This window comes from Apium graveolens, chromosome 6 (assembly GCF_009905375.1).
Source record: "Apium graveolens cultivar Ventura chromosome 6, ASM990537v1, whole genome shotgun sequence".
Lineage (NCBI taxonomy): Eukaryota > Viridiplantae > Streptophyta > Magnoliopsida > Apiales > Apiaceae > Apium > Apium graveolens.
The window spans coordinates 81,267,258-81,284,124 of NC_133652.1; the positions used below are offsets into that span (position 1 = coordinate 81,267,258).

Genomic DNA, 16,867 nt, shown 5'->3' on the forward strand with positions numbered 1-16,867 from the left:
TGGCTTCATTCTTCAGATAGTAACTTGCAAACTCAACCTTCTGTTCCTCCTTTACTTTCACTAAGGCAAATGCCTTCTCTATTTCCTTTAACCACACATTTGCTTCAATTGGCTCTAAGGAACCCTTGAATTCTGGTGGGTTTACTGCTTGAAAAGTTTTGAAAGTTACCTGGGGGTTGGTCTGCCTTTGTTGTTGTTGTGCCAGGTGAACTGTTTGTTGGGCCAAGATTTGAAGAATCTAGGCTATTGCTGGGTCTATGGTTCCTGGGTTCATATTTGGGTTTGTATCATCTTGGTTGTTATTGTTGTTGGTTCCTTCATTCTGGGTGTTGGTGCGGGTATTTCTTCTGGGAGGCATTTTCTGTAAAGAATCAAACAACTTATTCAGCTTTTGAATCAAATCTTTGTATAAAAGAAAAGTTTTATAAAATAGAGGTATCTCTTTTTGAAAACAGTTATAACTAAGTAAATTGCATGCTTCTTTACAGAATATAAACAGTCATGGAAAACAGGGTACATGGTATCACAGGGGTATAACTGGTGCAATAGATAAGGTAAGGTAAAACAGGTGCAATAAAATAAATGACAGTGTTGGAAAGGAAAAAGGTACTGATATATATAGATCAAAAGTTTTAGGTAGTACAAGCGTAAAGACGCTTCGGAAGTAAAAGCAAAAGGGTACAACAACCTACTCACTAGTCATCATAGCTAGTCTATAAAGACAACTCAAAAGTCTACTGATACACACTACACACTACTGTACATACTAAATAACCATAACAACACTGCTCAGCATCTTCATCTCTAAATCTCTGGCTCATGGCAAATCTGGACCTCCAATCTCCTCAAGCTCCTCTAGAACCCACTTAGCCCACTCCACTAAGAAATCAGGAGTGATGTCCTCATGTGTAGCCTCATCAATCCTCACAGCAGCTGCTCTACGAAATGCCTGGAGCCTCTCCCTAAGTCGCCTCTCACCACTCCCCATCTCTCTGGTATGCATGATATGCAATAACTCCTGGATCTGACCCTATAGGAATCGCTGCTCCATAAGGCAAGCCTCAAACTGATGATATAGGACATGATAGGAAGAGAACTGGAAAGGTACTCCTGTGACTGAATGACTAGTAAAGCCTGAATCAGCAGGTGGGGGTCCTCTGACAGGTGGCCTCATGCCTGGAGGTGGAATAGCCTGCAATGGTATGGGCTGCAACATAGATGGAGGTAGTATAGCCAACACTGGTAGAACAACAGGACGTGAATCTGAAGACGGCATTCCAACTGAAGGCTCTGAGTGATCAGCTGATACGGGAATAAACGAGTCGGCCATCGCTGCTATCTGAAATCATATCGCAATATCAGAATCTCAACCCATAACGTGAATTACACTAATACCTGATATACCGAAGCACTCAACCTCTCGACGTTCTATCTTTCTATTCCTTACTTCTAATCCTAACCCTCTACCCATTCCCGTCAACCTAGGCTTGTGGCAGTGACTTATAATCCTGTAGCTCTGATACCAAACCTGTGGTGCCCTCCAAACCCGGGTCAGAAGTTTGGGGTCCACACACACATACACATACCTTATTTATAAACAGCTTATAACAATAATAAAGATAACAATAATATGCAGTGACCCTATTTACCAACTACCACAGATCGCAACAGGCTAAAGTATGCACACAAGTCACACATCTACTTATATTACATACCGTTCAAATCCCAATTATTCAAACTCAAACTGAGTATTAAACTTTATTACAAACTTTTACAGACTTAAATTATTCCAAAAGAAGCCTACTAGCTCAGCTTTCTCAACCTGAACCCCTAGCTCTCGCGCTGGACTGGGGATTCTCGTTACCAACTGGTTCCTTTTTAGCTGGAAAGAATATAAACAACATCATACAAATGAGCTAACTAGCTCAGCAAGTCACAATGACAAAACTGAGAATAATGATCATCAATAGAACATGATTATGATATCAAGTGAACAATGGATTATGATTTAGAATTGGATATTATACTTTTAATTTAAAAACCAAGGTTAGGCTGCTGATCAGTCACGCACTAACCCCGAGCAAGGCACACAGCATTGCTCAAACTACTGGATCCAAGGCACACATTGGCCTAACTTGACCATTATATGGTCTGACCACGAATCTGGTCCACAATTTTATAAAAACAATCCAATTCTAACATAATAACTGAATAATCAATAATAAATAATAATCAGGATCATTAACAATAATGAGTGTTTAACAATGAAAGGGTTTCAATCCTTGTAAGGATCAATAAGGTAATTTCAAAGCTTGGATGCTGGGTAATGAAAGAATTGGATAACAAATGAATCAATGTTTCAAGGTTTCAAGGATTTGGTCTTTCAAAGCATAAGATATCATGGATTGAGTATATAAGTAATTCAGTTCAGCGTTTGGTATTTAGTTTGTATGTATTTGTGGAGTAGTATCGTAGATTCGTGGTTCGTGTTTGGGTATACAACAATCAATGGTCTAGAAAGAATCAGGTTACGGCTCAAGATCAATAACTGGAATCAGGGTTTAGATTTATGTGCTTCAAAGCACTTGCAATATCACAGGATTATCAAGTACCACAATATCTCAAGAAAGTTCAGAACACTTGTCTGGTACTAGCTTACTATTCTGCTCTCGATTCCAATCACAATTGTCTTATTCCTCAACTACCTGTTTTCCTTTCCTACGCCTTGCCTCTTCTGCTCACATATCATAAACATCTATCAATAATCGACTCATAGAGTTCTATTCAACACATACTTCTATCTACCCTTCATTTTACCCAAATCCGATTAACGGATTGAAAGTTATGTAATAATCAAGTAAACACTGAATAAATAGACTGATAGTTAATCAACAAGTCACATATAGCACATAATACATCACGTACTCAATGATATATTATTTATAAAGAAGTCTCGGGTCATAAATAGGCTTTCGGGTATTTAAAATGATTTTTAAAACATTTTTCGGAATTAAAACGGGTCGTTGGATCAATTTCGGGTTAATAAACAGGGTTCGGTTGGCCAATTATGGCTCTGAAACAATTTTATACTAATTATCGAGCCTTGGAAATAATTTAGAATAATATTTTAAAGCTCGAAATTATTTTTTGAAATTTTTAAATCATTTTTAAGTAATTATATCTAATTAAATAATTAATTAAAATCAATTAATAATAAATTAAATCAATTAATCAATTAATTTCCAAATTAATTGACCAATTAATCGATTAAAAATTAACTGAAATTAATTAACTAATTAATTCAGATTTATTTCTGAATTAAAAATAATTTTCGGAATTAAAATACTAATTTTTTTAGAATTTTCAGAAATTAAAAAAGAATTTTTATAATAAAAATAAATAGAAAATATGATTTTTAAATATTTTTAAAATAGGAATCCAATTTTTGCAAAGTCTGGAAACCTGGGGGACCAAACTTCATCGTTTTCAAAAGTACAGGGACCAAACTGCAATTTTGCAGTTCCAGTCGCCGGAAAAGTCGGGGGTGGCCGGAGAATTCACCTCCGGCATCCTCCCACCACCATCACCTCCAGAATTAAACTACACAACACCAGGAACCTATATCTGCAATCAAAATTCATCAATAACCACAGACTGGGCCGGAATTTGATCAAGAAACTCGCCGGTTTCCGGCGGGTTCGACGTAAACTTCAAAACAGAACTCCCTTCTCTACAGACCTCGTTGATTCATGAAACTTGTACGACTAGATTGCAAATTTCACAGAGAATATAATACACTATACCACAACATCAATCTATTTCAGAATAAGAAACCCCCAAATTTCAATTAAGAACATTCATACGGGTTATAAACCCTAATTTTAAAATTCGAAAATCAAACTCAAATTTGAACATGTTATTGAACTCCAAATCAGACGTATAATATATCAAAATCATCAGGAAAACAAGCTCTACAACATGCAGTCATCAAATCATACAAACAATCATCCGAACAAAAATTTATATTTTTAATAAATTTAATTCGAAAATAAATAAATTTCCAGAAAATAAACCTTTGATTCTGCAGTGAAACAAAGCTCAGAATCTGATAGAACACTTCAAATCCTTCGTTTTGGTTACTCAAGCTTTGAAAACAGAGATCGGTAACGCTTTCGTTTTGCTGTTTGATTCTTAGAACAGTTTTTGTAATTAGGGTTTTTCTCTGAAAATTATAGAATTAACTATCTGCAAATGATTTTGATACGAAATAAAATACGGAAAAACGCTATTTATAATTACGGAAAATTAGTATCCCGTTGGATCATTCCGGATATAAAACGGTACGTTTATTTATAAAAACTGATCCAAACGGTATCGGTTTTCGGGATAATTATCCAAATCAGTACAATTTGTACTGCGGTCTTGGTCTCAGCGCCTGGTTACACGTACTAAGAAGTGATAATTGGGATATTTTAATAAAAAGCTCTCGTTTATCGAAAATATGGGTTTTATTGATTTACCGAAATGAATATTGTATCGAAAATGTTGCGCCGGGACCCGCGCAGAACAAACCGTACGCCGGATCCAAAAAGTCGAAACGTGGAATATGCTCGGAATATTACAATTAGGTTAGGAAGGAGTTCTCGGAAGAGTTTCGGGTTCCAAAACCGTAACAACGGATGACGTCGATTGGTTCCCATTTTTATAAAATAGATTTTAAATACTCGGAAAAAGATTTTATAAATTTCATATGATCCTTATAAATCCATAAATCAACATAAAATTAATTAGGAAGATATGACAATTATCTATGTTTTATTTTGGACATATAAAAATTAAAATACTCAATTAATAATATTTTTTTGAATATCCAAGTACAGATAACATTTAACAATTAACTCACAGAATAGATACTGAACACACATAATAATCATTTAATAGCAAAATAATTACACGATATATCCCGGATATTACAACCTTAGCAATTGATAAAGTTCTGAAGTAACCTTAGAATCAACCAATTCCACTTTTAAACACTCCTCATTATTAGTAGGGAATTTCATGGTATTGAAAACATTGAACGTCGCATCCTGATCCAGCACTCGCATAGTGAGTTCACCCTTCTGCACATCAATCGATGTTCGGCCAGTAGCAAAGAATGGTCATCCCAAGATTATGGTAATCTTCTTATCCTCCTCGAAATCTAGAATTACAAAGTCAGCATGAAAGATGAGTTTGTCCACCTTGACCAAGACATTCTCCACAATGCCTCATGGATATGTAATAGAATGATCGGCCCACTGCAAGGACATATAAGTAGGCTTTGGATCAGGTAAGTCCAACTTCTTAAAGACAGACAAAGGCATCATATTGATGCTCGCTCCCAAATAACATAAACACTTGTTGAAAGACAAGTTTCCAATGGTGCAAGGAATAGTAAAGATTCCAGGATTTTTAAGCTTCGGAGGCAACTTCTGTTGCAGCAGAGCACTGCATTCCTCCGTGAGAGCAACAGTCTCTAAGTCATCGAGCTTCACCTTCCTAGTAAGAATACCTTTCATAAACTTCGGATAGCTAGGCATATGTTCAAGAGCTTCAGCGAAAGGTATGTTGATATAAAGTTTCTTGAACACCTCCAGAAACTTAACAAACTGCTTATCCAACTTTTGCTTCTGCGGCCTTTTAGGAAAATGAGGTGGAGGATAGACCTATTTATCCCCTTTTTAACCTCAGGAGGAGTGTGTTCCATAGTTTTCTTCATTGGTTCCACTTCTGCTTCCTTTTGCACATCTTCTTCAATCACAACTTCAGCTTCCGAAACTTGAGATTTTTCGGGGTTACAACCTTCCCAGACCTCAATGTAATTGACTTGACTTGATTTTTAGCTTCCTTCTTGCCTGGAACTTCTGTGTCACTAGGGAGAGTACCAGGTTGTCGATTCAGCAAGGTATTGGCAATATGCCCAATTTGATTCTCCAAGGTCTTCATAGAAACCGCTTGGCTCTTGCACTTGAGCCTCAACTCCTCCAATTCAGATTTTTCATTAGATTGTTGCAGTTGGAGTTGTTGTCTTGGTGCATATTACGGTTTTTGAAAACCAGGAGGCTTGTATTGCTTTGTTGCATACTGCTGATAAGGTTTAGGGTTGTATTTCTAGTGTTACTCCAGCTGAAGTTAGGATGATTGCGGTTGCTAGGATGATAGGTGGCTGGAACTGGTTGCTGCGACCTCTGAAAGTTGATCACGAACTCACTAGAAATAGCACACTGCTCCGTCTCATGAGCACCAGCACAAAGCTCACAAACACTAGTGATCTGATTAATTCTATAATTAGCCAAAGATTCCACCTTCATCGTCAAAGTCTTAAGCTGAGCAGCTATAGCAGTAGCTGAATCCACCTCCAGAATTCCTGCTACCTTGCATTGAGGTAATCGTTGGGAAGGATTCTGGTATTTATTAGCAGCCATTAGTTCAATCAGCTCATAAGCTTCATCATAGCTCTTAACCCATAAGGCTCCACCTGATGTTGCGTCAAGCATGGGTCTAGATTATGCTCCTAAGCCATTATAAAAGCAGTTGATAATCATCCAGTCAGGTATCCCATGATGAGGACACTTTCTAAGCATCTCCTTATAATGATCCCAAGCTTCACACAAAGACTCTCCCGCTTGCTGCGCAAATTGACTAAGAGCATTCGTGATTGCAGTAGTCTTTTCCATAGGGAAGAATTTAGTTAGAAACTTTTGAGCCAGATCTTCCTATTTGGTGATAGAGCCTGGTGGTAGAGAATACAACCAACACTTAGCTTTATCCCTTAGAGAGAATGGGAAAAGCCTTAGCTTTATGGCATCTTCAGAAACATTGTTGAATTTGAAAGTGTCGTAGATCTCGATGAAATCTCTAATATGCATGTTAGGATCTTCCGTTGGAGAACCCCCAAACTGGACTGAGTTCTGCACCATCTGGATTGTGCTAGCTTTGATCTAAAAAATATTAGCCGCGATGGCTGGTCTGACAATGCTAGAATGAATATCATTGGTCTTCGGTTGAGAGTAATCCATCAAAGCTTTCAGATTTGCTTCAGGTTCTCCCATTGCAATAAGAGCTTCTTCTTCTACCTTCTCCTCGACAAGAACTTCTTCACTACTTCCTCCGCTTTATCCAGTGTTCTCTTACGAGATCGAGAACGCGTTAGCATGCACGCTCTCTAGAGTACCTCAAAAAGCAACACGAAAACAAGTACGAAAAATATCCGAGTCAGTGAACTTTAACGAACCCTAATGTTAAGCACATAAACTAAAAATAAACCACGAGTCCCCGAAAGCGGCGCCAAAGCGGATTCGAATGACACGGTAGTTCAGTGTTGTTAGCACCTTCCTTTTCTGTGAATAAGGAAACCAGAGCCATTGGAACTTTGTTTTTATCTGCTCGTTTGATGCTGGCAACATCCTTGGCATTCAGAATCGCACCCTTGCTTGTGCAGCCATTCTTCAATATGGTCGAAGAATTAAGGTCGATATGTTACGTTATATAGCTTGATCTATGTATCCGTAGCTCAATCTGCTGATATAAGTAAATTTGGCTGTTGAATTTTGTGTGTTTGTTACTAGAAGTAAGAGCTCTTTCTAGTGTCGTTAAAGTATCATGTTTTAGATCCTCTTTAATGTGTGTTTATAAGCATATTTATAAAATCTAATTGAGCTTCTAAGTGGGTTTCTCTATTAAGTAGGCCTAGGCCCAACAACCATATTAGCCCTTCTATATTTGTTGTTGTTGAGATGCAGATTAAGGTTTTATACGCAGTACATGATGTTCAAAAATTAATATTAGACATCACAACAATCATTTGTAGGGCAGAGCATTCGGTCGGTTCGGTCCAAAAGCGAAACGAACCGAATAGACCGAAAATCGAATTATCAAATTTTTTTGAACCAAACCGGACGAAAATTATATTATCGACGGGACCGAACTGAACCGAAATCGAACCGAAATAATTCGGTTCGGTCCGGTTTTGGACCGAAGGAACCGATTTTTTTTTCAAAAATAAAATTGTATTAAATTTTTTTAAAAAATTTAAAATCTAAAATATTATCAAAGTAAGGTTATATAAAGTTTTAAGAGTATATAAATACAATTACAAATTAAAAATTATAATTATAATTATAATTTTTAAGATATATGTAAAATGTATATAAAATAAAATTATAATCTATCTATATTATAAAACCTGTTGTATTTTTCCTATGTAAATGACCACATTGTCCTCTACCGTATAATTCCGTGTTTACACCGTTTTGCCACTTGACCAGATTTGATTTATATAGTTATTTTATTACAGCCTTACATTTTAGTATTGCATGCGTATATGTGTATCAATATTCAATACCATGGTATATATTAGTAAGTACTTACTGTAGCTTCACGTGAAGCTTTCATCAGAAGTTTGCTTTTCCCCAAATACTATTCAACCCTTCTTTCCTCTTTCTATGTGGTTCTAATTTTGAAATTCAAAAACTAGATCTCATGTATATCCTTACTCTTATACAAATCTCTTCTCATTTTATCTCCTCTCATTTTGTTAAAAAAAATCTTATGACCGCGTAGATATATATTTATATATATATATAAGTATATATATATTTGTTTCAAATTTATGTTCATGTATCAATATCTTTTACTATCTTTTTAATTTTTCATTTATGTCATTTCATATGTTTGAATTTTTTTGACAGGTGAGGTGATTTCTCAGATGAATCGATTGTATTGCAGTGATAACTCTTATCCAAAGTCAATTTATTTCATTATTTTTTTTATCTAAGATAGATAATTTGTACATTGTGATTTGTTATTTGTATTAGCACTCCACATGTTTGTTATAAGTTCCAAGTAAATATTTTTTATTGATTTTTTTACTTATTTTTCTATTTTGATGAGTAACGATTCATATGTGATGCCCCTCTTTCTCTCTCTCACACACTCTATCTCATTTTACAAACATAATTAGATTTGTAAAATAATTAAGATTGTTTAAATTTTTCAGATTATTGTTGTTTGGTCACACACACTGGAGAAGGGGGTTGAATACAATGTTTAGCACAATCAAATCGAATATAAGAACTCAAGTAACAGAAAACAGATTTTATTTAACACAATAAACTCTGTTACAATATGGAACTGTCCTCTCTCAGTGATGAACAAATAATCACGAGAGCTGCTAGAGTTACAAAGAATAATAACTTCGATAATCGTAACACTTATAGTGTAAACTCTATGCCTGTGTTTATATACTACAAAGTTACAAGATAATCTTCTAATTGATATGGAATATAATTCTACTTCCTAAAATATATCAACCAGTTATCTTTTCTTCCAAGTATTCTATTCTTCATAGAATTCCTTCTTCATGCACAATTCTTTCTGTCTTAGTCTCGATCTTCTTTTCTTTCAATCAGCCGCCTGCCTTATCTGAAAGTCATCTTAAGTCCTGATATTATCTCCTGATAAATATCTTCTGAACCTTAAGTTCTGATAACTTAAGTTCTGATATCTTAAGTTCTGTCTTCAGTATAAGTGCTGATTTCCAGTTAAGTACTGATTTGTCCTGTAAGGTAAGATCTGAAAACTAAACACAAATCATATTACACATGACAATGTCAAATATATCTAACAATCTCCCCCAACTTGTAAATTAGCATAATATACAAGTTCAATAGATATTTGATGATGTCAAAAACATCAAGTACAAATGCATGAGAACTTGACTAGATAACTACAACTTACAGTCCTTTCAGCTTTACCATCTTTAACTTTTAATAACAGCTTCAGTTTGTATAAACTTCAAAATTTAAGTAGTTGTAGATCTTTGACTTGGCTTCAACTTTCAATTTCTTCTGATCTCTTTGATATCAGGAGTTGTCCTGAGATAGTTCTTCAACAAACATCTCTCTGCATATTCAAGTTCATTGACCATCCTCCTTTTAGCATTTATCAATACAGCTGTATCTTCTCCAGTTTGAAAAATAGCTGCTCTGAGATCATTTATCTTAGCTTTTCTTATCTCCTGATCTAGTCTAATCAGATATGCCTTGTCAGACTCTAGATTGAATTCCATAGCCTTATAACCCAGAAAAGTAGTTATAATCCTAGCAGAGTTAGGCTTCATATCGACAATATCACCCTTGTGATCTCTGTACTTAGGACAGTATGTGCTGTCAGACTTTACAATATAAAGCTTCTTCTGTCTTTAAATTTGAGACTTTAAATACCCTGCAGCACTATCTGTTAATCTGTCTTTCACTTGAAGTAGGAATATAACATGTTCCAGTTCCTCAAAATACTTCAGTGGTATAGCATTTTTTTTAATCTGGTATACCCTTCCATCTGTCATAAAATATAACAAGATATGTTCTTTCAAGAAGGTATGGTAAACCATTTGTACAGATTCAAGTCGATTCAATCTTTCAGGAGTTGCTCCAACACCTGGTTCACTTAAGGAAGTTGGATCATTGGTAGTGTTATGTACCCTTCTTTCATCAGAACTACCCAACCCAGATTTATCTCTTGCTTCCTTTCCTGTAACAACTCTTGATTCAAAACCACTTGTTGCAGTCTTCAAAGGTTGAGCCTGTTTAGCTTTAGTGAATCCTGGTAGGAGTATCTTTGAAGGTTTAACATGAGCAATGTCAGAGATTTCCTTTTCCTTATCTTCTGATATCAAGCCAACTTGAGCTATGTCAAAGGTTGCTTGCTTCACTGTCATATCAGAACTTACTATATCTTGACTCTGAACAACATGAGCCATGTCAGAAGTTGTTTGAAAAATCTTCTTATGCATCAGAGTAAGATTTACATCTGCTTTATCATCAATTATTTCTTCATCCATGACTGGCATATAAACCTTTACAAGTTCATCAACTTTTTCTTTACCCTTGGACCTTGGATCAATTTCCATTTGTGATTTGGCCTTGGTTGCCTCAGAACTTGTTCTTTCCTTCATCACAATACCCTTAGGTTTTGGAAATTTCTTTTCAACAACAGAAGCTTCAGATTTTATCTTGACACCTTCTACTTTGAGTCTAGCTTCTTCTTTCTTTAGACTCTCAAAGTCCATTCCTGGATTTTCTTTAAGAAATAACTGCTTTGAAATTTCTTCATCAAGTTCTAGATATTCACCACAACTTATCCTTTTACCAGTATCAGAACTTATTCTTCTCCCAGTATCAGAACTTGTTCCTTGACTTGTAATTCTAGCTTTACTTGACGAAAGTCCTTTGCCTTGACCTTGACCTCTACCCTTATCAGAGTTTCCCTGGTCATCATTTCCATCATCCTTTCCTTTCAGTGTCTGAATAGATTTGCATTTGGACTTAATCACTTTCTCCCCCTTTTTGGCATCAGCAGGTAATAGAAGAGAGACAAACAATTCCACTGAGGATTGGATCTCATTGAGTTGACTTTGGTGAGAAGATTGATTCTTCAGAATTTCTTCAATTTGAGCTTGTTGCTTCTCCTGAGTTTTCTCAAAGTAGGCAATTCTGTCAAAGGCTGGCTTGAAAAATTTGTTCTTTTCAAGTTTCACATTCATATATTGCTGGATTAGAGCTTCCTGAATTTTGTTCACCTTGTCATGAGTTATTGAGTGTTGACCTTGAAGGTGCCTTGTACTCAATGCAGTAACTCTCAGCTGTGCCTTGAAATAATCATTTATCAGCATTTCATCAACTTTTGCAAGATGCTCAGCAAGAATCTTTTCAGAAGGAACAAAACTAACTGAGTTCCATTCTTTAGCCCACTTCTTTCCTCTAGGAGTTTCACTCCAAGATACTGGTGCTTCTCCTGTAACAAACTTCTTGACTAAATCAGCTTTATGAACAGTTTGTTGAGGTGCATGTCCTGATGGACCAGCTGTATCAGCATCTAAATTACCAGCAGCTTCACCAGTAGTTTCTTCATTAGCAGCATCAGAACTTGTAGATCCTGCAGTATCAGCATCCTCTGATAAAATAGCAGTATGTGAGGCTATAGAGGCTTCAACATTTTCCTTTAAATTCTGATCTGCAGCCAGGTTCTGATCAACATTCAAAAGTGATGTTGTTGGTGGAGTGAGTTGAATTGGTGGAGCTTCCAAGTACAAAACCTCAGGCACAATCAGGTTATGAATATCAATTTCAGCACTTGTACCTGGTTCTTCAATATGTACTGGATCAACTATAGGTGACATAGAAGGTGTAGGTATTTTAGCTTGAGCAGTTTCATGTTGTGCAGAAGGAAGTAATTCAATGACAACTGGTTCTGTTGAGATCAGAGATTCCTGATCCCCTTCCTTAGCTGCTTCCACTACATCTTCTGAATCTGACTCACCTATGTCCCTATGAGCTCTCTGTTTCTTTAATTTCCTCAAAGGTGGAGACACTGTAGGAGCTTTATCATCAGAATTTAATTTTCTAAGCCTTTTGAGGGGCCTAGAACTCCCAGTTACAGTATCTTTCTGAGAAGAAACCTTCTCAGCTTCTACAATAACAGGTTCTGATATTTGAACCTGTTCCTCAGTTATTTTCTCAAATCAACAGAATTTAATCAAAACATTCATCACAAAATAAAACCAAAAGTCGATGAAGTAAAGATTAATAAATTGCAATTCAACATGCACAGCCACATAATTTGAGAAACAAAGAACAAATCTTGCAATATAAAGAAAATTTCATTGATATATCAGATGATTACATTAAATGAAATTTATCAATTACATGCAAAAACTACAAGATAGTCCTATTGTACGATTCCTAACATCAACAGCCTTAGTCCTAAGCTAAGAAGCCCAAACGACTAATTCCTTCTGCTGCTGACGAAGAGCACTGCAAGACGGATGATCCGTTCTTGCTAACGGAGAGCTTCTCTCCTTTCCTCTTCCAACCTATCAAGATGGAGGTGATACTCCATTGATAAGAACAAGAGTTCTGTGTGAACCTCTTGTGGAAGTGAGTTCCAAAGTTCATCAGGAATGGCGGTGACATGCCAATCCTGTTTCCATTCATCACAACTCAACTCGATGTGAAAGGTTTCATAGTTCAGGAACATGTTGAAACGGGCCATTTTTGTTGGTATGAATAAAAAGAGAGTGAGTTTGTGAGAAAATGAAAGATATTTTGGCTGGAATGAATGGTTGGTTTAAATAGCCAATGGAATACCAAGGGACGCGAGAACTGGTTAAATATTACAAATAAAAAAAATAATGATCCCTCAACTCCCTAGACTGATGTGTAATAATAACAGTCAGTAAAAGATCTAAAGCCAGAGTTAATGGGCACGTGATATAATAATAATTATTGTGCGCATGCAGTTTTTTCAAGACATACACGTTAACCACTAACCCACAATGATGATGACTGTTTTATCTCACATTAACCAATATTCTGTAAAAATATTATCGTTCAAGTAATGACCAAAAATAAACCAAGTAAATAAATACTGTCATGTCAGCATCAAAACTTGATTATTATCAGGATTTAAAGGTCATCAGAATATGGCTCCTTAACTCGAAAAATGAATGTGTATTCCTATAATTCTTCACACAAATACTGATATGGTTTCATCAGAACTTAATCATCAGAACTTTCATCAGAACTTGTCCTCAGAATTTATGTAATCTGACACATAAACTGTTCATCTAAAATAACATTGATCACCACAGTAATTTTCATTATTCATATGGAGTGTATGTGTGTGCATTAAGCTAAATATTAGACAAAGAGTGAAGTCTGATTCACTTTAGTACATCTTAGAAATAAGGCATAACTAAGAACTTTACTTAAAATCTGTCAATATTCTGAAGTCTACTTTAGAATGAGTTCATGCATGAGTCCACCTCATTTATTTTGTGCTTATTTTATGCATCTTTTGAAATTCTATTTTACAGTGGCTTCTCAGTGTAAGTGAGTCACGACTGCTTATCAGAATTTATGATGTTATCAGAGTATTTCTCCAGTAATCATAGAGTGTGAAAAGTCGCTAAGAAAATTTTATTTTGCTTTTCTAATGCATATTACTTAATACCAACAATGCACTTGGGTCTTCCCTTCCACATTTTTACTCTAGATCTCAAAGGAGTACCTGATTTTTATTACTTTTCTTTTCTTTTTCTTTTGATAAGTGAGGCTTATTAGCACTTAGTACATCCACCAGGTTTACTAACATCAGAACTTAACAGATAAAAAGCACTATTCTAGTTTTTGACTTAGTAATAAGATACACAAGGTAAACTTCAACTAAGCTCAATATCAGGATTTGCTTGTGTTAAAAGATTTCCACATAAACAATTACTTCAAACATGGGATCTTTAGTATATTAAAGACTACTAGGTCAGCATCTAGCACAGTTATCCTCATTGGATTGAATTGTCACAGAAACATTCATATCACTATCAAAGTTTAGAAATTCACATCAGACAACAATCAACACTTAAGTAATTATCAATTTAAGCACAAAATACACAAAGATAGTAATATCTGTAAATACTGATCATAAAGTCTGATGTATCAGAACATAAACTAAGCAGATTTAGAGAAAGAACCTGAAACCATTCCAAGTTTATTTACCAATCTTATAAAAGTAGCTTCACACAGTGGTTTTGTGAAGATATCTGCTAGTTGTTGATCTGTGGGAATAAAATGTAATTCCACTGTACCTTCATCCACATGTTCTCTTATGAAGTGGTACCTAATACTGATGTGCTTTGTCATTGAGTGCTGAACTGGATTACCTGTCATAGAAATAGCACTTTGATTATCACAGTAAATAGGGATTTTAGAAAATTCTAACCTATAATCCATTAACTGATTCTTCATCCAAAGAATCTGTGCACAACAACTTCCTGCATCAATGTATTATGCTTCTGCAGTTGATGTGGAAATTGACTTCTATTTCTTGCTAAACCAAGAAACCAATCTGCCTCCAAGAAATTGGCAGCTTCCACTTGTGCTTTTCCTGTCAATTTTGCATCCTGCAAAATCTGCATCTGAGTAACCTATTAGCTTAAAGTCTGATTCTCTAGGATACCACAATCCCAGATCAGCTGTACCCTTTAGGTACTTGAAAATTCTTTTCACAACTGTTAAGTGAGGTTCTCTTGGATCTGCTTGAAATCTTGCACAAAGACAGGTAGCATACATGATATCAGGTCTATTTGCAGTTAGATAGAGTAGATTTACCAGTAATATCTACTGATTTACCAGTACCCTTATCCAACTTAGTTGCAGTGGCCATAGGAGTGGATGCACTTGAACAACCCTGCATTCCAAATTTCTTCAACAAATTTCTGGTGTACTTAGATTGACAAATAAAAGTTCCTTCTTCATTCTGCTTGACTTGAAGGCCCAGAAAATAGTTAAGTTCTCCCATCATACTCATTTGATATCTTGATTGCATCAGTTTGGCAAACTTCTTACAAAGTCTGTCATTTGTAGAACCAAAAATGATATCATCAACATATATTTGCACGAAAAGTAAGTCCTTTCCATGGTTGAGGTAGAACAGTGTTTTGTCAATAGTTCCTCTATTAAATCCACTTTCCAGAAGAAACTGAGCTAATATCTCATACCATGCTCTTGGAGCTTGCTTAAGGCCATAAAGTGCTTTATCGAGCCTGTAGACATGATTGGGAAATTTGGGATCTACAAAGTCTGGAGGTTGTTCAACATATACTTCCTCTCCTAATTCTCCATTAAGAAAAGCACTTTTCACATCCATTTGAAAGACTTTAAACTTCTTGTTAGCAGCAAAAGCCAAAAATATTCTTATGGCTTCCAATCTAGCAACTGGTGCAAATGTTTCATCATAATCAATTCCCTCATGTTGAGAGTATCCTTTTGCAACCAGCCTTGTTTTGTTCCTTGTAATTATGCCATCACTATCAGTTTTGTTTCTGAACACCCATTTTGTACAAACAACTGATCTGTTCCTTGGTCTTGGCACTAGGGTCCAGACTTTATTTCTTTCAAATTCATTTAACTCTTCTTGCATTGCTTGCACCCAATCAGCATCTTGAAGAGCTTCTTCCACTTTCTTTGGTTCAGTCTGAGAAAAAAAAGAATGATAAAGACATTCATTTGATGTAGCTGTTCTAGTTCTTACATCTACATCAGGATTTCCAATAATTTAGTCAGGTGTATGTGCTTTAGTCCACTTCCTTGCAGATGGAAGGTTTTCTCTAGAACTGGATGCTCCCCCATGATCCATGATATCTCCATCAACATTTTCTGAAGCTCCCCCTGAAATTATGCTCTCTGAGTTGGATCCTTTATTATTTGAGTTTCCAGAAATATCAGAACTTGAGTTTCCAGAATTATCAGAACTTGGCCCATCAGAACTTGAAGAGCATGTTGTAGGTTCTGATGCTTCTTGAGATGTGGTTGGATCTTCAGTATGCTCCCCCTGCACAGGTGCATTTTCCTTAGGCGTAGTCACCACAGTTTCAATAACATCAGAGTTTAATCCATCAAAGTTTACAGTATCAGGATTTACAAAATCAGAATTTAAAACTTCATTCTCGAATCTCAGCTGATCATGATCATTGAAATATTCAAGTCCAGTAATCTTCTTATCATCAAAAGAGACATTGATAGATTCCATGACAACCCTTGTTCTTAAATTGTAGACTCTAAAGGCTTTTCTAGAAAGTGGATATCCAACAAAGATTCCTTCTTCAGCTTTTTTAGATCAAATTTGGATAGCTGTTCGGGATGAGTATTAAGAACAAAATGAAAGAGATATGTCCTAAGTCCAATCATGTATGAGGATTTAGGAATAACTTTTATGTAATCTGTTTTGATTTCATTGATATTAATAAAAGACTTGTTTTATTTTTTATTGT

The 16,867-nt window shown here is 35.6% G+C and overlaps 1 non-coding gene across 1 annotated transcript; it reads left to right on the forward strand.

The window, feature by feature from the left end:
- Nucleotides 1-6,597: 6,597 nt before the first annotated feature.
- LOC141669274 (small nucleolar RNA R71) lies at nucleotides 6,598-6,704 on the forward strand. The gene has a single exon (XR_012553562.1). It is a non-coding gene; the product is annotated as a small nucleolar RNA R71 (small nucleolar RNA).
- The last annotated feature ends 10,163 nt before the right edge of the window (nucleotides 6,705-16,867 follow it).